Genomic DNA, 20,707 nt, shown 5'->3' with positions numbered 1-20,707 from the left:
TATACACAATGTCCAAATAAACACTTGATACGGATCACGACAATCTGATATCGTAGCACTTATGTCCGTTGCAGACTGGGGCGATCTGAGCGGCCGAGACCAGCAGGAGCGGCGTTTATATTTACTTCTTTCGGATATCGCTCCTGGCGCGGCGCAGTCCAATTCCGACGCGCATCATTGGCCGACGTTTCCCCACCGTCTTCTCTGGTCTTGCGCTCCGCATCTTCGTTCCGGCGCTTGTGGTTACACCAGAACATGTATACGATCGGAGTTCACCCCCTCAGCATCAGATAAGGCCTGAAGATGGTATATTGAGTTACCGAAACTGATTGCCATATAATAAAATAACCTGTAAACGACTGCTGCATTTTATTACGTGACTGAATGGAGTCTGTGATGGGTATGCATTTAGGATGCAGAGAAATACGGCGGAAAGGCAGATATTTTCACTGTGTATAGCTCCTGAAGTTATACCAGTGATGATTTTTTGCGCATAGTTGTTTCCTGGTTATTGCCTGGATGGCGGCATATCCAGACACGACTATTGACCCGGAGTAAGAAGAAACGTGATTCATCCGTCAAGGTGACACGTTTCCGTTGATCCAACGTCCTAAGTCGACGATCCCCTGCCCATTTCAGTCGTAATTGACGACATCGTTGGATCAGCATGGGAACACGTCGGGTTGTCTACTGCGGAGCATAATGCTCAAGAGTGTGCGCTGGACGGTTTGCTCCGAAACACTGATGCCTGCACCACTATTCTACTCTGTCGTCAGATTTGCCACAGATCTGACGTTTTATTGGCAGGACATTTAGAAAATGTAACAGACCTACAAAAGAGACTGTTACACCACGCGTGTCCGTTCTCTGTTAGAATAGTGCTGCACCGTGTAGAATTCCTACCAGATAGGATTGACGGAGTACATCGAGAAAGTTCAAAGAAGGGCTGTACGTTTTCTATTGGTTCAAATGGTTCAAATGGCTCTGAGCACTATGGGACTTAACAGCTGTGGTCATCAGTCCCCTAGAACTTAGAACTACTTAAACCTAACTAACCTAAGGACATCACACACATCCATGCCCGAGGCAGGACTCGAACCTGCGACCGTAGCAGTGGCGCGGTTCCGGACTGAGCGCCTAGAACCGCTCGGCCACCGTGGCCGGCACGTTTTCTATTATCGCGAACTAGCGGAGAGAGTGTCACCGAAATGATAGAGGGTTTGGGATGGACATCATTAAAGCAAAGGCGTTTTTCGTTGCGGCAGAATCTTTTCACACAATTTCAATCACCAATTTTCTCCTTAGAATGCGAAAATATTTTGCTGACGCCGACCTACATAGCGAGAAACGATCATCGCAATAAAATATGGGAAATCAGAGTTCGCACGGAAAGATATAGGTGTTCGGTTTTTCCGCGCGCTGTACGAGATTGATAGAGAATTATTGTGAAGGTCGTTCGATGAACTCTCTGCCAGGCAATCAAATGTGATTTGCAGAGTATCCACGTAGATGTAGATCGCCGTCTATTAGCTTAACAAACCGGGCACGCCTCTGACCACGCTCTATGATGAATCGTTGACGTCCAACATCTTGTCGCACAATCGTGGTTTCACGGTACTTCAGCCACTTTCGATGCATGCAATAATAGCACGCGAACAACCGATCAGCTTCACCGTTTGCGAGATACTCATTCCCAGGCACCGGGACGTAACCAACAACCCTGTGTCAAAAGCGCTTATGTCAGTGAATTTTCCCATTTGTGTCCCGTATTGTCGTTAGAGTGATTCGCCCAGTCTTCTCTGCTTCACTCTTTCCATACCGCTTCACGAGTCGGGAACGCCGTCATTCGGCATGCAATTTGCTATCTCCCGCTGCCCTTCAACTGTTTCTCATCGTGAATAGTTCGTGCGAGTAATATCTGCCGGTAAGCATCTTCACGTCATGGCAGTTGTCTTCTCATCTTCACCCACTAAATTCAGTTATAAGACTATTACATCGAATGTTTTCCGGTTGTTCGTAACATTCATTTTTGAGCAACTTATTATCTAATAAAGCGAACGTCGTAATCAGGTGCTCAAATACATATCGCCTATTGTGGGTTGTCTTCCAATTTCCGCTGTTCTTGGTCGATTCGTTCGACATATGCGAATTTATGCACTACTTAAGATTTCTTTGGATATTCGAACCTCAATATCACGCGTAAACGATCAAGAGTGGCTTGTGAAACTCAGTATTCGTAGGAGGATGCGAACTAAAAAACTACTGAAATAATCTACGTTCACAAGAGAACCGTTATGTAATCACTTACGCGAGTGGCTCGAAATGTTTGCAGAGAATCTGAGGGATTCCTTGACTTGCGAGATAAGACTTACCGACCTTGTGCCAGATGAACAGAAAACTGGCTTATACTTTTCTCCGTGCTCATGCTACCGACCTGGTACGGGATGTCTGCGAAAGATGCCCCTGATTCAGGGTTTGAAAACGCACGGCGTATCATAACTGGACAGTATGGCTCAGACATCATCTGCACAATGAAAGTAGTATGATCCATATATCTTTATTCATTTGTGATGGCTTTCTACAGTTGTCAACTTTACGTCATTTACTCACGTTCACAAACACTTGCCGATAATAATAGTTAAGAATAATAAAGAAAACTATAGAAGAGTCAAAGAAGAACCGAGGAAATGAAGATTTATACCAACCTGAAAAATTACAAACGCAGTAAAGAAACTAAAGTTAAAATGCTGACATCCCCTGAGAATAAACTGAAACATGTTGACCAAAAAGATTTTTCGGTACTTCTATGGACTGAAAATTAGTATCAAATGGATGAAGGACAAGAACGACATAAAAGAGATTTGTGTCACACTGGAGAAAATATATAAGCCGCACTGAAAGCATCAAGTCATTCCGGGATTTATTTTTAACTGAAGAACGGTTGAGAATATGAAGTGAAAGAAAGAAAAAGTTCTGGAAAGAGAAGAAAGGATTGGCACGAAAGGTTTAAATTCCACTCGATCCATATTTGGCTAAACTAAACTGAAGAATAAATTATTATTTCTTCCGTCTTTAGTTTAAGAGTAATTTTCATCAAAGGTGTTTCGCTTTTATTTAAAAAGCATCTCCTGCGGTCATTTTGAAAAATAGTACAGGTGATACGTTTTTACGTTTTGCTAGTTATAAACTAAAATCAGTTTTCTTTATAAATTTGGGATACGTTTTAATTACGGTATTGCACCTACTTTTTTTTTACATGAACGTAAATTCGATGCCAAATTTAGAAAGACAGACTGTTTGTATACCATGACAACGGAAGACACTTTGTAAATAAAAGTGAAACACGCCTGGTGAAAACCATCCTTAAACTTCAGGAAGCTTCAGAAAAAAATACAACTGGTATATATAACCGTGACCACGCAAACAAACGTATCAGTAAGGAAGAATACTTAATTGTTTGAATTAATAAAATACACAACCATATCATGCGCTGTTATAATCCGAATGCATGTTTCTTATTTGGTGGCAATAGCTGATTTACAGTGAACCAAACTTAATCGCCACCCGTGCCGGGAGGGTGCCGTGTTTGTACTTGCGCCAGGTGTCAACATGTATATGCGAGTCGGTGAGTCGACGTGCGTATGTCAGCGTATACTTGCATTAACTAGTGCATGTCAGAGAGTGTGTGAGTCCGTACGTGCGTACCTGATTGTATATTTGCGTGCGTGTGCGGAAACACTTGCATTTTGTTTCCCTTCAGTGACTCACAAGTTCCACCACTTCCGTTGACACTTTCCGGCCTGACACGCACCGAGGTATTACAAAGCCAGACTGGTTTTGAAGTTTTTGAATGCCGGGCAAGTGCTGACTGCCGGATGAGCCGTCTGGCGTGTTAGTCACACTTTTCTCGGTGGCAGCTGATTCACGCACGGCGGTTCGCGTCCTTGTGACCCGGCGCAACGGAGAAAGTAGTGGCTATTCGCGAGCTCTGACGGAACGGCCTAGCGATTCGTCTAGCACCGCCAGGCCCCGCATACAGCGTCGACGTTTTCTACAGCGGCGATAGTACTGTAAGTCATTTCTCAGCAGTGAGGAGTTCTGTGATTAAAATAGCCCCACAAACCTTTCCCCAAAAGCACAAAGTCATTTTTCGCGGAAGAGTCTTGTGATGTAACAGGATATCTCCAGTCTCTGCAGTAACTTGCTGGTTGAATTTCCTTTTACTTCCAAATGCTGTTTCAGTTTTAGTACGAAGTTTATTTGCGAGGTGTCAGTTCTGCCTTGTAGCTATCGAAGATATTGTTTTCTGTCCATAGCAGTTTTGGCAGTCAATGTTTTTTTCGATATATATATATATATATATATATATATATATATATATATTTATATATATAGTGTCAACTCACAGTGAATAATCAAGAAAAGAAAGGAAAGCTTCATAAAAATACTGTACATTCTACATCATGCATAGTGCTTTTTCTCTTATGATTCTTATGTTGAAACCTACAACACAATTTTTTTCTGAATGATTCTGTCCCAGCTGTTTTACCGTTTAGGGAAGCTCACTTTTGTATCTCTCTTAAATATAATGAACCACTATCTGCATTTTATATTTCTGTGCACTTTTCTTCTGCCGCGTATGTTAACAAACGATACATATTCGAAAATAAAATTTTTAACATAACATTTTGATTGACAAGTTACAGAGAAGTACTCTGTGATGAAGTAGCGTGCGTGTTTTGTGACAATAGACGATTTTTATTAGTCATTTTATATAACTCAAGACGTGAAATTTTTAGTGGATATTGTTTTCAGTTTCAGTTAAAAATGATCACACTCTGGATTAACAACAAATAGATTTTAGCACAAGCCATATCCAAGTGTCGTAAAGGCATTATCTTAAAGAAAACTGGCCTATGTTGTACTGCATTTGCACAACATTTGGGATTATAAAATAAAGTGAAAGCGGTTCCGTACACTGTCAGAAATAATTTCCATTTATCCAGAAAGTTATCGTGAGCACTCGTCTGAGACACTATCTAACATAAAGAAACAGAGCAACGGACTAGCGAATAATCTGTACAACTTTTCTTAGTGTTTTTTCTCTTCCTATAAGTTTCTATAAGAAACGAATATAGCATTCAGGAACTACTTTCCAACATTCGTCATGCAAAAATTTTCTCTTCGTTGTTATGCTCAAGTTCCAAGTAGAAACAACAGTTTATATAAGGTCAGATCCTTAGAACTCTCCGGTACACTATCACAGAGCATTTTTATGTCGATCCGCTGAACATGTATCATGTTCTTTGTAGCTTGGTAGACAGGTGCAACAAATTGCTAAGAAACCATGGTCAACTGCTCTCTACCATACGATGTATACTCCGTGATATCTTTAATACCAAAACAGTGTTATAGAAAAAAATAGCCTCACATTGAAGTTAACGCACTAGTCAGTTTGGTCAATTAATGTACTCAAGATCATATATATAAAACACATAGAATATATAGAATGTATAGAAGTAAGCTTCAGAGATTTCAGATGGCGATCTCATGGATATGGTTTGAAGGAAAGTTGCCATATCTCTTGAAGATGCGAAACTGTCTACGCAGAGCATATGAGAGAGTCCACGAAGCGTTCCTGTACAGTGGTTTGTGATGGTGTCGGTTTTCATTGTTAGCAGCTTCCTGAAAGATTCAGAATAGCAATGCTCAAACAAGAATGGCTTTCGTACTGGGGTTCAAACATTATTACGGCAGTTTTTGATATGTCTGTCCCTAGAATCCAACGATATGCTCCGTAAAGCAGATACATACAGGCCCGATTCTGCTTGGACTGGAGTTAGACGATTCGAAATTCCAGAGGCAGAACACATTTTCATCACCAGTATATAAGAATCAAATGTATGAGAGATCGAAGCGTACAACTCTGGAGCTCCATCAATTCGTCAATACCGCGAACTAAATGCCAAATTTCTACCCATGTCTCATGGAGAGAGACCATTGGGCACTATTGACGGTGATCTGTCCTTCAGACTTGCGTATTAAGCCTGATGGTATCTTATCAATGAGGAGCAGGCTATGCACTGAGGTCGTGGTTCTCGATATCTTTTTATGGTGTATACACTTCCATTTATAACAACACGAAAGCAACACTGCACTGCACGAGCACCAACCACTGTCATCCACGCAATGCAGTTTCACTTCCGACACATCATCTACAGGCCGGAAAACCGAATAATAAGCCACGTACGCTATGACATCGCAGTAGCGATGAGGGATATCCCACCTTGTCACCACGTGCAGTAATAGCACAAGGGTCAGTTTCGGAGACAGCAAACGTCTTCCACCAATTCACGACCAAGAGAGGAATGTATTCTCGCCATGACTAAAGTTATTTATTAATTAGTACGAAACTTTCTTTTTTTTTGTTTTTGCAATGTTTCTGTTATCCTGTTATCTGTGGTGTTACCGTACATTAAAAACGTCAGAAGGTGACGAGAAGTGGAAAAGTTTTTCTTTGTAATGATATCGTCATTCATTGCGCAGAGGAAGTAGCAGTGTCAACGACACTCATTCCTTGGACTAGAGTGACTAACAAGTAGGAGCACGCTTCCCTCGTGTAAGAAGGGCTGCAGCCGAATAACTGATGGATACATGTGACGTGGGTATTCGTATCATTTCGTCAACGGATCAAGATATCAAAGCAAGTGACAGCACTCAGACTTTCAAGTGATATACCGTATGGTTAACAATCGTCACGCATTTTCACCAAGATACTGAATTGAGACTGTTATGGTTTCCCGATTGGGATGAATTATTTCCTTTAAGATATTCGGTATTTCTTCAAAAAGAAGAGTACAGGAATAGATCGTTTATTAACTTTCACAGTACTGCTTTTTCACAAAAATGGCCGGGAAATTTGCTGATAGCGAAAGCTACCGCAGAGGGCGTAGCGCAGTTTCAGCACTATCATCAGATGTTTACGTGGGACTGAGGTCAGTCTGCGTTGTGTCGACAGCTTTTCTTTCCACTTTTAAAAAAATTACGGGGCACTTTTGCTGTACTGTCTGCTCCACACCACCCAGTATCACTCCATTCCCCGATCGAAGAGTATTATACGCTTATGTTAAAATGCGCCGTTTAATTTACGTCCACTGTTTTTAAAGAAAGATTTTTGTTTAAAAAGTTCTGCTACATACGGAATTTATACTGACGAAGGCCGAAATAGAGAGGATACAAAATGCAGACTCGCAGTAACAAGAAGAGAGTTTATGAAGTTTCAGCATAATGGAGGATAGGACCAGCAACTTGGGTTTCAAATATTTTTATTTTTTTCAGATATACGTTACTGTTGCGTTAATATTCATTTCTTTGTGGCGATTAGTTTTGGAGCATCCCGAGCGGTTCTAAGCGCTTCAGTCCGGAAACGCGGGACTGCTACAGTCACAGGTTCGAAACCTGCCACGGGCATGGATGTGTGTGACGTCCTTAGGTTAGTTAGGTTTAAGCAGTTGTAAGTTCTAGGGGACCGATGACCTCAGATGTTAAGTCCCATAGTGCTCAGAGCCATTTAAACCATTTCGGAGCATCACTGCCATTAAACGTAAATTGTTCAAATGACTGTAAGCACTATGGGACTTAACATCTGAGGTCATCAGTCCCCTAGACTTAGAACTACTTCAATCTAAGGACATCACACACATCCATACCCGAGGCAAAATTCGAACTTGCGACCTTAGCAGCAGCGCGGTTCCGGAATGAAGCGCCTAGAACCGCTCGGCCACAGCGGCCGACTTTAATCGTACAGACTATATCTACACTTACATAATTACTGTGCATTTCACAATTAAGTGCCTGACAGAGGGGTCATCGTACCACCTTCAAGCTATTTCTCTACCGTTCCACGTTAAGACTTTAAATGAGCATATAATATGAAGTCTTTAACGCGTTTAAGGCTACGGTTTGAAAAGGACATGATAGCCCGCAACTATTCGCCAGAAAGAAATGACCGTTATCGCAATTGTGACGGTTATTGGGGAAAAAAAGAAAAAAGTTTCTAAAAGAGAAATTTATCAGTGTTAAATATGAGTTTAAATGTTAGGAAGTATTTTCTGAAGGCATTTCTCTGGAATCAAACAGTTCAAACAAGAAGAGAATAGAAACTTTCGAAATTTGTTCTATAGAAATTCACTACAGCAAAGCTCAAACAAGAATGGCTTTCGTACTGGGGTTCAAACATTATTTCTGCAGTATTTGGTGTCTATACCTAGAATTCAACGATATGCTCCGTAAAGCAGACACATCCATAGAAAGGATTACATTGAGTAACTAGTGAGGAGGTACTGAACCATATTATGGAGAAAAAAAATTAATGGCAGAAGTTGACTACAAGAATGAATCGGCTGATAGGACACACATCCTGATTTTAACGAGGAAACACGCATGAAAGGGTGCATCAAATCAGTCTTTGGACTGAAGACCGCACGAACAACAACGCAGGCTACGAACACCAACCACGCAACAAAACACTCGATCACTAGCGTACCAACACGTGTCTGAAACCTTGCAAGAGATCTTCTCGAAGCGGTTATGAACGTTTAACGGTGCACTCTTTTCGATGAGCACCCAGCACGCGGCGGCGTATGCTGTAGCGGTCGAGACTCACCTTTCCTGCGTCGGGCGCGCATGTTGGGGCGGTGAGCGCACGCTCTGGCAGACTGCCAGCTCGGGAGGCGCCGCGTAGGAAATGCAGCGCTCAGCGGAACGGAAAAGCGCGTATCGGCGAGATTCGTGCGTCCCGCCGGAGAAGCGGCTGTCGGGTGACGGCCGTGTGCTGGCGGCGGTGCAGTCTGCAGGCCGTGTGGCCCCTCCCAGACGCCGCGGCTGCCGCGAGGCCGCGGACGCAGGAACGGCCCTTGCGTAGCCAGCGCGGCACGCGAGCCGTAGCCAACTACATAGCAGCCGCGCTGCGCCGAGCCGCCAGCGAACGCTTCCCGTCTTACGTAAATTCCTTTTTTTCCCTCCGCGGGACAGACGCCTCTCAGCGTTGTAGGAGTCTCTAAACTCTACCAGCCGACATTCGTGTCGCTATCAGTGTTGCTTGCTAAGAGTTTTAACATATACACTATCTGATCATAAGTATCCGGACACCTAAACTCCTGGAAATTGAAATAAGAACACCGTGAATTCATTGTCCCAGGAAGGGGAAACTTTATTGACACATTCCTGGGGTCAGATACATCACATGATCACACTGACAGAACCACAGGCACATAGACACAGGCAACAGAGCATGCACAATGTCGGCACTAGTACAGTGTATATCCACCTTTCGCAGCAATGCAGGCTGCTATTCTCCCATGGAGACGATCGTAGAGATGCTGGATGTAGTCCTGTGGAACGGCTTGCCATGCCATGTCCACCTGGCGCCTCAGTTGGACCAGCGTTCGTGCTGCACGTGCAGACCGCGTGAGACGACGCTTCATCCAGTCCCAAACATGCTCAATGGGGGACAGATCCGGAGATCTTGCTGGCCAGGGTAGTTGACTTACACCTTCTAGAGCACGTTGGGTGGCACGGGATACATGCGGACGTGCATTGTCCTGTTGCAACAGCAAGTTCCCTTGCCGGTCTAGGAATGGTAGAACGATGGGTTCGATGACGGTTTGGATGTACCGTGCACTATTCAGTGTCCCCTCGACGATCACCAGTGGTGTACGGCCAGTGTAGGAGATCGCTCCCCACACCATGATGCCGGGTGTTGGCCCTGTGTGCCTCGGTCGTATGCAGTCCTGATTGTGGCGCTCACCTGCACGGCGCCAAACACGCATACGACCATCATTGGCACCAAGGCAGAAGCGACTCTCATCGCTGAAGACGACACGTCTCCATTCGTCCCTCCATTCACGCCTGTCGCGACACCACTGGAGGCGGGCTGCACGATGTTGGGGCGTGAGCGGAAGACGGCCTAACGGTGTGCGGGACCGTAGCCCAGCTTCATGGAGACGGTTGCGAATGGTCCTCGCCGATACCCCATTAGCAACAGTGTCCCTAATTTGCTGGGAAGTGGCGGTGCGGTCCCCTACGGCACTGCGTAGGATCCTACGGTCTTGGCGTGCATCCGTGCGTCGCTGCGGTCCGGTCCCAGGTCGACGGGCACGTGCACCTTCCGCCGACCACTGGCGACAACATCGATGTACTGTGGTGACCTCACGCCCCACGTGTTGAGCAATTCGGCGGTACGTCCACCCGGCCTCCCGCATGCCCACTATACGCCCTCGCTCAAAGTCCGTCAACTGCACATACGGTTCACGTCCACGCTGTCGCGGCATGCTACCAGTGTTAAAGACTGCGCTGGAGCTCCGTATGCCACGGCAAACTGGCTGACACTGACGGCGGCGGTGCACAAACGCTGCGCAGCTAGCGCCATTCGACGGCCAACACCGCGGTTCCTGGTGTGTCCGCTGTGCCGTGCGTGTGATCATTGCTTGTACAGCCCTCTCGCAGTGTCCGGAGCAAGTATGGTGGGTCTGACACACCGGTGTCAATGTGTTCTTTTTTCCGTTTCCAGGAGTGTATTAGTGGACGTTAATATGGGCCGCGACCACCTCTCACCTTTATGGTGGCTTCAGCTCTGCTGTGGACACTTTCAGTTAGATGACTGACTGCCTGTGGAGGAATTATTTATTTAATCGTATGGCTAGGGCCCACCTTCGGGCAGACCGTTCGCCGGATGCCGATCTTTCAATGTGACGCCACTTCGGTGACCTGCAGTCGATGGAGGATGAAAGGATGATGTTGAGGACAGCACATCACCCAGTCCCTGCGTGGAGAAAATTCCCTCACCCAGCCGGGAATCGAACCCGGGCCCAGAGGAATGACAATCCGTCACGCTGACCATTCAGCTACCGGAGTCGGACTGTGGAGGAATGGCAGTCCATTGTTCCTCAAGAGCCGAAACTAACGAAAGTAATGATTGTTGGACGCCGGAGTCTGGGTAGAAGTCAACGTTCACATTCGTGCCACATGTGTTCCATTGGGTTCAGGGAGAGGTTCTGTCCACGCCAGTCCATTTCAGGAATATTGTTGTCCACAAGCCACTGTCTGACAGGGCGCATTGTCGTGTTGCAACGAACAATCATCGTCTCCGAATTGTTACTCTACTCTACACAGTACATAATACTGCAAAATTTACGCCGGCCGCTGTGGCCGAGCGGTTCTAGGCGCTTCAGTCCGGAACCGCGCTGCTGTTACGGTCGCAGGTTCGAATCCTGCCTCGGACATGGATGTGTGTGATGTCCTTAGGTTAGTTAGGTTTAAGTAGTTTCTAAATCTAGAGGACTGATGACCTCAGCCGGCCGGTGTGGCCGTGCGGTTCTAGGCGCTTCAGTCTGGAACCGCGTGACCGCTACGGTCGCAGGTTCGAATCCTGCCTCGGCCATGGATGTGTGTGATGTCCTTCGGTTAGTTAGGTTTAATTAGTTCTAAGTTCTAGGCGACTGATGACCTCAGAAGTTAAGTCGCATAGTGCTCAGTGCCATATGAACCATTTTTTTGATGACCTCAGATGGTAAGTCCCATAGTGCTTAGAGCCATTTGAACCATTTTTGAACTGCAAAACTTACCCATACCATAACTGTTTCCTATATGCCTCACTGTTGGTGTTACACATGATGGCAGGGTAACGTTCTCCAGCATTCGTATGACCCAAACCCTTCCATAGGAATGCTACGGGTATAGCGCCATTCATTATATATTGATTTAATTAGTATATGGCTACACCACAGAGAAATAATATTGCAGTTACACTGTGGTGACAAGTCATGGGATGCCAACGGCCTTGCCGCAGTGGTTCCCATCAGATCACCGAAGTTAAGCGCTGTCGGGCTGGGCTAGCACTTGGATGGGTGACCATCCGGTCTGCCGAGCGCTGTTGACAAGCGGGGTGCACTCAGTCCTTGTGAGGTAAACTGAGGAGCTACTTGACGGAGAAGTAGCGGCTCCGGTATCGGAAACTGACGTACGGCCGGGAGCGCTTAAGGGCTGAGGATGACGCGGCGGCCGGTCGGTACTGTTCGGCCTTCATGACCTGTTCGGGAGGTGTTTCGTTTTTTTTTAGACAATTCATGGGATACCTCCTAATATCGTGTCGGACTTCGTTTTGTCCGGCATAATGCATCAACTCGACGTGGCGTGGACTTGACAAGTCATTAGAAGGCCCCTGCAGAAATATTGAGCCGCGCTGCCTCTGTACCCGTCCATAATTGCGAAAGTGTTGCCGGCACAGGATTTGGTGCACGAACTGAAATCTCAATTTTGTCTCATAAATGTTCGGTAAAATTCACGTATGCCGATTTTGGTGGCCAAGTCATTAGCTCTAACTGGCCAGGATGTTCTTCAGACCAATCGCCAACAGTTGTGGCCCAGTGACATGGCGCATTTTCATCCATAAAAATTCTATCATTGTTTGGGAACGTGAAGTCCATGAACGGCTGGAAATGGTCCCCTAGCTGCCGAACATAAGCATACACAGTCAATGCTCGGTTCCTTGCAAGCAAACATAGCCCACACCATTATGGAGCAACTCCCCGATTGCACAGTGCCTTGATTACAACTTGGTCCACGACTTCTTGGGGTTTGCGTCATACTTGAACTCTACAATTAGCTCTTACCAACTGCAATCAGGACTCATCCGACCAGGCCACGATTTTCCATTCTTCTAGGGCCCAATCGATACGGTCACGAAGCCAGGAGAGGCGCTGCAGGCAATGTTGTGGTGTTACCAAAGGCATTCGTTTGCTGCCATAGCAAATTAACGTCAAATTTCGCCCCACTGTCCTAGCGAGATACGTTCGTCGTACGTCCCACATTCATTTGGTTATTTCAAGCAGTGTAGCTTGTCTGTTATCACTGACAACTCTACACAAACACCTTTGCTGTTGGCCGTTGTCTTAATAGTGGTGAGTGGTAATCCCTTAAATTTGGTATTCTCGATATACTGTTGACACTGCGCATCTCGGAATATTGAATTTCCTAACGATTTCCGAAATGGAAAGTCCCATGGTTCTAGCTCCAACTATCACTTCGCAGTCAAAGACTGTTAATTCCTGTCGTGCAGCCATAATAACGTCCGAAACCTTTTCACATGAATCACCTGAATATAAATGACAGCTCCGCCAATGCACTGCCCTTTTATACCTTGTGTACGCGGTACTGCAGCCATCTGCATATGTGAATATCGCTATCGCTGACTTGTCACCTTAGTGTATTTCAAGCTACAAAATAATATCCAGGTCATCAATAGTCTGTTCTTGTTGTTGTTGTGGTCCTCAGTCCTGAGACTGGTTTAATGCAGCTCTCCATGCTACTCTATCCTGTGCAATCTTCTTCATCTCCCAGTACCTACTGCAGCCTACATCCTTCTGAATCTGCTTAGTGTATTCATCTCTTGGTCTCCCTCTACGATTTTTACCCTCCACGCTGCCCTCCAATGCTAAATTTGTGATCCCTTGATGCCTCAAAACATATCCTACCAACCGATCCCTTCTTCTAGTCAAGTTGTGCCACAAACTTCTCTTCTCCCCAATCCTATTCAATACCTCCTCATTAGTTACGTGATCTACCCACCTTATCTTCAGTATTCTTCCGGAGCACCACATTTCGAAAGCTTCTATTCTCTTCTTGTCCAAACTAGTTCTCGTCCATGTTTCACTTCCATACATGGCTACACTCCATACAAATACTTTCAGAAACGACTTCCTGACACTTAAATCTATACTAGATGTTAACAAATTTCTCTTCTTCAGAAACGATTTCCTTGCCATTGCCAGTCTACATTTTATATCCTCTCTACTTCGACCATCATCAGTTATTTTACTCCCTGAATAGCAAAACTCCTTTAGTACTTTAAGTGTCTCATTTCCTAGTCTAATTCCCTCAGCATCACCCTATTTAATTTGACTACATTCCATTATCCTCGTTTTGCTTTTGTTGATGTTCATCTTATATCCTCCTTTCAAGACACTGTCCATTCCGTTCAACTGCTCTTCCACGTCCTTTGCTGTCTCTGACAGAATTACAATGTCATCGGCAAACCTCAAAGTTTTTACTTCTTCTCCATGAATTTTAATACCTACTCCGAATTTTTCTTTTGTTTCCTTTACTGCTGGCTCAAAATACAGATTGAATAACATCGGGGAGAGGCTACAACCCTGTCTCACTCCTTTCCCAACCACTGCTTCCCTTTCATGCGCCTCGGCTCTTATAACTGCCATCTGGTTTCTGTACAAATTGTAAATAGCCTTTCGCTCCCTGTATTTTACCCCTGCCACCTTCAGAATTTGAAAGGGAGTATTCCAGTTAACATTGTCAAAAGCTTTCTCTAAGTCTACAAATGCTAGAAACGTAGGTTTGCCTTTTCTTAATCCTTCTTCCAAGATAAGTCGTAAGGTTAGTATTGCCTCACGTGTTCCAACATTTCCACGGAATCCAAACTGATCTTCCCCGAGGTCCGCTTCTACCAGTTTTTCCATTCGTCTGTAAAGAATTCGCGTTAGTATTTTGCAGCTGTGACTTATTAAACTGATAGTTCGGTAATTTTCACATCTGTCAACACCTGCTTTCTTTGGGATTGGAATTATTATATTCTTCTTGAAGTCTGAGGGTATTTCGCCTGTCTCATACATCTTGGTCACCAGATAGTAGAGTTTTGTCATGACTGGCTCTCCCAAGGCCATCAGTAGTTCTAATGGAATGTTGTCTACTCCCGGGGCCTTGTTTCGACTCAGGTCTTTCAGTGCTCTGTCAAACTCTTCACGCAGTATCTTATCTCCCATTTCGTCTACATCTACATCCTCTTCCATTTCCATAATACTGTCCTCATGTACATCGCCCTTGTATAAACCCTCTATATACTCCTTCCACTTTTCTGCCTTCCCTTCTTTGCTTAGAACTGGGTTGCCATCTGAGCTCTTGATATTCATACAAGTGGTTCTCTTCTCTCCAAAGGTCTCTTTAATTTTCCTGGAGGCAGTATCTATCTTACCCCTAGTGAGACAAGCCTCTACATCCTTACATTTGTCCTCTAGCCATCCCTGCTTAGCCATTTTGCACTTTCTGTCGATCTCATTTTTGAGACGTTTGTATTCCCTTTTGCCTGCTTCATTTACTGCGTTTTTATATTTTCTCCTTTCATCAATTAAATTCAATATTTCTTCTGTTACCCAAGGATTTCTATTAGCCCTCGTCTTTTTACCTACTTGATTGTCTGCTGCCTTCACTACTTCATCCCTCAGAGCTACCCATTCTTCTTCTACTGTATTTCTTTCCCCCATTCCTGTCAATTGTTCCCTTATGCTCTCCCTGAAACTCTCTACAACCTCTGGTTCTTTCAGTTTATCCAGGTCCCATCTCCTTAAATTCCCACCTTTTTGCAGTTTCTTCAGTTTCAATCTGCAGTTCATAACCAATAGATTGTGGTCAGAATCCACATCTGCCCCCGGAAATGTCTTACAATTTAAAACCTGGTTCCTAAATCTCTGTCTTACCATTATATGATCTATTTGATACCTTTTAGTATCTCCAGGATTCTTCCAGGTATACAACCTTCTTTTATGATTCTTGAACCAAGTGTTAGCTATGATTAAGTTATGCTCTGTGCAAAATTCTACAAGGCGGCTTCCTCTTTCATTTCTTCCCCCCAATCCATATTCACCTACTATGTTTCCTTCTCTCCCTTTTCCTACTGACGAATTCCAGTCACCCATGACTATTAAATTTTCGTCTCCCTTCACTACCTGAGTAATTTCTTTTATCTCGTCATACATTTCATCAATTTCTTCATCATCTGCAGAGCTAGTTGGCATATAAACTTGTACTACTGTAGTAGGCATGGGCTTTGTGTCTATCTTGGCCACACTAATGCGTTCACTATGCTGTTTGGAGTAGCTAACCTGCACTCCTATTTTTTTATTCATTATTAAACCTACTCCTGCATTACCCCTATTTGATTTTGTATTTATAACCCTGTAATCACCTGACCAAAAGTCTTGTTCCTCCTGCCACCGAACTTCACTAATCCCCACTATATCTAACTTTAACCTATCCATTTCCCTTTTTAAATTTTCTAACCTACCTGCCCGATTAAGGGATCTGACATTCCACGCTCCGATCCGTAGAACGCCAGTTTTCGTTCTCCTGATAATGACGTCCCCATGAGTAGTCTCCGCCCGGAGATCCGAATGGGGGACTATTTTACCTCCGGAATATTTTACCCAAGACGACACCATCATCATTTAATCATACAGTAAAGCTGCATGTCCTCGGGAAAAATTACGGCTGTAGTTTCCCCTTGCTTTCAGCCGTTCGCAGTACCAGCACAGCAAGGCCGTTTTGGTTAATGTTACAAGGCCAGATCAGTCAATCATCCAGACTGTTGCCCCTGCAACTACTGAAAAGGCTGCTGCCCCTCTTCAGGAACCACACGTTTGTCTGGCCTCTCAACAGATACCCCTCCGTTGTGGTTGCACCTACGGTACGGCCATCTGTATCGTTGAGGCACGCAAGCCTCCCCACCGACGGCAAGGTCCGTGGTTCATGGGGGGATAGTCTGTTTATCCCTGCGTTATCATCGGGATCTCTGTTGGATCACCAGAGAAGGCAATTTGAGGATCAAGGGGCACTGTTAAATGACACGGCGAACAGTCTGCTTCTCAGCGCCACAGTCACAGCTTGGTGAAGTTATTTATTTATTTATTTTATTTTTCGACTGGTGCAAAGAACCGGCCACTTTCCAGTGTTGGTTCTTGTTGGTGTTAAGAACCGATCAGATGTCGGTGGCAATTCAAAGCTAGGTGGCGTGGTCGATATGTATGACATTTTATGATGATATGTCATAGTGTTACGCTACCATGTATGTCTCCAGCAGTCACGAACTTTAAAGCTGTTTCCAACTAACATTCTTGCGGTTTCCAGGGGTGGGTGACAAGATCGAAGCCTACCTCTACTGATGCTTGGTAGCTCTGCTAGCTGAAACGACTCTGAAACTCACGAGTGATTCCTTCTGTTGATTGCATGCAATTTTTTACATCCACCCTCAGCAACTTTCGACGGCCCCTGCCCGTTAGGAAATAAGGCATGCCCGGTATTTGGCTGGAGTTGTTCCTTTGCGTTTCCACTTCATAGTCAGAACACCAACAGTCGGCTTCGGCGGCTTTAGAAGGGGTGAATTGTATCTAATGGATTTATTACTTAGGTGACGTCCGATCTCTAGTCCACGTTCGAAGCCACTGAGCTCTCCTGACCGATCCATTCTGCTGTCAGAACAATAATATTGCCTCCTTTATACTGGCGGGTCCGCCTCTCGTGGCATCTTGTGGTCAGTTCTGCGTTACATAGGGCCGTCTAGATAGTTTTGATCAGATGGTGTACATCTGCATCTGTACTCTTGGTAACCTATCAGTAGGGCTGCAAAGTAACGTCCAAATTCTCAGTCATATTTTTGAGTCGTCAGTCTTCCGACTGGTTTGATGCGGCCCGCCACGAACATCTCTCCTGCACCAACCTCTCCATCTCAGAGTAACACTTGCAACCTATGTCTACAATTATCAGCTGTTTTTTTTTTTCCAGTATCAGGCTTTCCCCTCCTACTCCTCCTCCCTCTCTTGTGCTCCCTTTCAGTGTCTCTGCACTCCCTCCTGCCTTGTCTTCCTTCTTCCTCTCCTGCCCCACGTGTCTCCTGCCTCTTAGGGTACCTGCTGACGCCCCTACTCTCTTCATCCCGCCGCCTCCCCTGCTGTCCCTTGCTCTCCCCTCCTTTTCCGTCCTCTCTGACCTTTCCCTCGGCAGGTCCCACCTGGCAGTTTTATTCTTCATCGTGTATGCTCCAAGTGGGTTTTAAGTGTGTTGTTCTGGAGTGTTTTTAATACTGTGGCCGACTTTTAACATGTGCATGTGCATCCAGCGTCTTCTTTGTGTTTTAAGAATCGCCAACTGTGATTTTTAACTTTCTGGTGACTTTTTTAATTGTCCCCCATGATTGTTTCCCAGTCAGTGTATTTTTACATCCATTTTCTCCCCTTACTCTGTTTTATGTTCCCCTTTTTTATCGCCTTATATATGTAACATATTATTCTTGTTTTAGTTGTTATGTCACTCGGCTGAAGAGCGACGGATTGTGCCGCTGACAGCCCTCCCCTGCCCATATATGGGGCATGGGAATGAAATCACAAAAAGAAAAAAAAATTCCAGTCTCCGTCTTCCTCTATAGTTTTTACCCTCCACATATCCCTCTAGTACAACGGCAGTTATTCCCTGATGACAACACATGTCCTGTTCCTTCTTCTTGTCAGTGTTTTCCATATATTCCATACCTCGCCGGTTCTACATAAAACCTCCTCATTCCTTACCTTATATAAAAACCCCGCCCGAACAGGCCATGAAGGCCCAATGTCACCGACCGGTCGCCGTGTAATCCTCAGACCACAGGCGTCACTGGATGCAGGGCATGTGGTCAGCACTTCGCTTTCCCAGCCGTATGTCAGTTTACGGGACCGGAGCCGCTATTTCTCACTCAAGTAGCTCCTCAGTTTGCCTCACAAAGGCTGAGTGCAGCCCGCTTGCCAACAGCGCTCGGCAGATTGGACGCTCACTCATCCAAGTGCTAGCCCAGCCCGATAGTACTTAACTTCGGTGATATGACGGGAACCGGTGTTAACACTGCGGCAAGGTCGTTTGCTTCCTTACTTCATCAGTCCACCTAATTTTCAACATTCTTCATTGAAACACATCTTCTCTTCTGTTCCGGTTTCGCCACAGCCAAAATATTTCACAGTTATGCAATACTGTGTTCCAAACATACATTCTAAGAAATTACTTCTACAGTTTAAGAACTATGTTTGATACTAGTAGTCTTTCCTGGCCAGATGTGCCCTTTTTGCCAGTGCTGGTCTGCTTCTTATGTCGTCCTTGCTCCGTCCGTCATGGGTTATTTTGCTGCCTGAGCAGCAGAATTCCTTAACTTATTTTGCTTCGTGACCATCAATCTTGACGTTAAGTTTCTTGCTATTCTCATTTCTGTCATTTCTCATTGTTTTCGTCTTTCTTTGATTTACTTTCAATCCATATTCTGCACCCATTAGACTGCTCATTCCGTTCAATCCGTTCAATAGATCCCGTAATCCATCACTTTTACTGAGGATAGCAGCATCATCAGCGAATCTGAAGATTGATATCCTTTCACTTTGAATTTTAATTCCATTCTTGAACTTTTATTTCCGTCATTGCTTCTTCGATGTATAGACTGAATAGTAGGGGCGAAAAACTAAATCCCTCTTTTGCACCCATTTTAATCCGTGCACTTCGTTCTTGGTCTTCCACTCTTATTGTTCCCTCTTGGCTCTTGTAGATATTGTATTTTACCTGTTGGTCGCTATAGTTTACATCTATTTTTCTCACTATTTCTAACATCTTGCACCATTTTACATTGTCTAACGCTTTTTCCAGGTCGACAAATCCTATGAAGGTTTCTTGATTTATCTTTAGTTTTGCTTCCATTATTAACCGCAAAGTCAGAACTGCCTCTCTCGTGCCTTTACCTTCCCTATTGCCAAATGGATTGTCATCTAATAGATCCTCAATTTTCTCTCCCATTTTTCTGTATATTATTCTTGTCAACAACTTGCATGCATGAGTTGTTAAGCTGATTGTGCGATAACTCTCGCACTTGTTGGCTCTTGCAATCTTGTGTGGATGATGTTTTTCTGAAAGTGATGGTATGTCGCCGGTCTCATACATTCTACACACCGACGTGAATAATCATTTTGATGCCACTTCGCCCCCACGATATTAGAAATTCCTATGGAATTATATGTATCCTTTATTGTCAAGATTCATAACAGTTGCAAAGTATTCACTTCTAAAAATTTTTGTCACAGTCTGTTATCAAATTTTCTTTATAATGACTGCCGCTTTCGTTGAAATTTCGAACGTCTTCAGATCTGTTAAAACGAATAGAAAATGTTAAATTTGATCTTACGTAACTAATTTGAAACATACGTGTGATTAATAATATAAACTGGCGTCCCGCCCTAGTTTTGCACGGTTAGCACTAAGTAACAACGGCCGCACGACTTGTCTCTCGTAGCGGTAGTAAATTGTATTCACAAACCTTTCTTGTGAATCATTCTGTGTATCTGTGTTAACTGTATCAAAATTCCTACAATAGATCGTATGATTAGCTTTCACATACAGCCAGAAAAGCATGGCGGGGGCGTGACTTTACACTGCTGGCCATTTAAATTGCTACTCCACGAAGATAACGTGCTACAGACGCAAAATTTAACCGACAGGAAGAAGATGCTGTGATATGCTACTGAATAGCTTTTCAGAGCATTCACACAAGATTGGCGCCGGTGGCGACACCTACAACGTGCGGACATGAAAGTTTCCACCGATTTCTCATACACAAACAGCAGTTGACCGGCGTTGCCTGGTGAAACGTTGTTGTGATGCCTCGTGTGAGGAGGAGAAATGCGTACCATCACATTTCCGACTTTGATAAAAGTCGGATTGTAGCCTATCGCGATTGGGGTTTATCGTATCGCAACATTGCTGCTCGCGTTGGTCGAGATCCAATGACTGTTAGCAGAATATGGAATCGGTGGGTTCAGGAGGGTAATACGGAACGCCGTGCTGGATCCCAACGGCCTCG

General features: G+C 44.6%; 1 protein-coding gene across 1 annotated transcript in view; it reads left to right on the top strand.

Annotated features, from left to right (window-relative positions):
* Positions 1–3,973: 3,973 nt before the first annotated feature.
* LOC126238404 (translation initiation factor IF-2-like) overlaps positions 3,974–20,707 on the top strand; it is a 234,864-nt gene continuing 218,130 nt past the window's right edge. Inside the window, exon 1 of the mRNA XM_049947791.1 lies at positions 3,974–4,070. The gene's annotated coding sequence lies outside the window, so the exon portion shown is untranslated. The remainder of the gene's footprint in view (positions 4,071–20,707) is intronic.

This window comes from Schistocerca nitens, chromosome 1 (genome assembly GCF_023898315.1).
Source record: "Schistocerca nitens isolate TAMUIC-IGC-003100 chromosome 1, iqSchNite1.1, whole genome shotgun sequence".
Taxonomy (NCBI): Eukaryota; Metazoa; Arthropoda; class Insecta; order Orthoptera; family Acrididae; genus Schistocerca; species Schistocerca nitens.
Note: the sequence above shows the minus strand (reverse complement) of the source record. Positions and strands in the feature narration are given on the sequence as shown.